General features: G+C 35.9%; 1 protein-coding gene across 1 annotated transcript in view; it reads right to left on the bottom strand.

Annotated features, from left to right (window-relative positions):
• The window catches only part of IHO1 (interactor of HORMAD1 1), a 32,821-nt gene that overhangs the window by 28,476 nt on the left and 3,296 nt on the right, over positions 1 to 1,049 (bottom strand). The gene's annotated exons all lie outside the window — the stretch shown is intronic.

Below are 1,049 nucleotides of genomic sequence, written 5' to 3'. Positions count from 1 at the left end.
TCTGTTTTATGAAAGGGAGGAGGAGTTTGTGGACTGGTGTTGGACATATGGGTTAATGTTGAACTTGTGGGCTTGGGCAGCACTGGGTTGGGATGTTTTCTTGATGCGCACTTAACCTTTATATAAAACTCTCTCTTATATATGAGTTTCTGTAGATTTGTTTCTCTAAGTACCCAGACTAATACATGACCTTAGTCAGCTGCATATTACCAGCTCTTCCTAAAAAGAAATAAGGAAATTCGGAATGCCAGACATTACAACAACCTGGAAACAATCAGAAATACAAACAGGAAAAAAAGTAACACCATTATTCCTGTAGAAGAGCAACCTGGCTACAATAGCATTTTGGAGATCAAAGTTCATGAAAATTTTAAGAATGAAGAGAACATTATCTTTTTAAAAAGTTGAATCTGTTCACCTATAATGGCATAGATAAAACAAAAAATGGCTTAAGCATATAACTGATGAAGCAGTCAGAAGTAAGTTATATTTACGTATAACCATATGGATGAATCACAAAAACTTAATTTTAGTGTAGAAAAAGGTAAAAATAGAATGTGCGCTACTATATCATTTATATAAAAATGTAAACCTACTCACAGATACCAATCAAGTATGTAACTGAGCATCTAGAAGGTGAACTGAAGAACACACCTGAATTCCCCTGGGGTATGGACCATAGGGAAGAAACGGAGCAGGATGGAAGGCGAGGGAGCCGTGATAAAATATAAGGGAGGTCTCACCCAGACTGAAGAATATGATCACCTTGGATCAGTACATGGAGAGATCCATTTAAAATTGATTTTGAAAAAAAAATTGATTTTGAAGCAAAGCATTATTGTTTTGCACCATTTTTCTTTATTTTTTAACTTTAAAAAATTTTTAATCATTTTATTAGAGGCACATACAACTCTTATCACAATCCATACATACATCATTGTGTAAAGCACATCTGTACATTCCTTGCCCTCATCATCCTCAAAACATTTGCTCTCCACATAAGCCCTTAGCATCAGCTCTTCATTTTCCCCCCTCCCTCCCCCTCCCTC

This window comes from Echinops telfairi, unplaced genomic scaffold (assembly GCF_000313985.2).
Source record: "Echinops telfairi isolate 266 unplaced genomic scaffold, ASM31398v2 ScPeMD7_7420;HRSCAF=8458, whole genome shotgun sequence".
Classification (NCBI taxonomy): Eukaryota; Metazoa; Chordata; class Mammalia; order Afrosoricida; family Tenrecidae; genus Echinops; species Echinops telfairi.
This window is presented reverse-complemented; position numbering and strand designations above follow the sequence as displayed.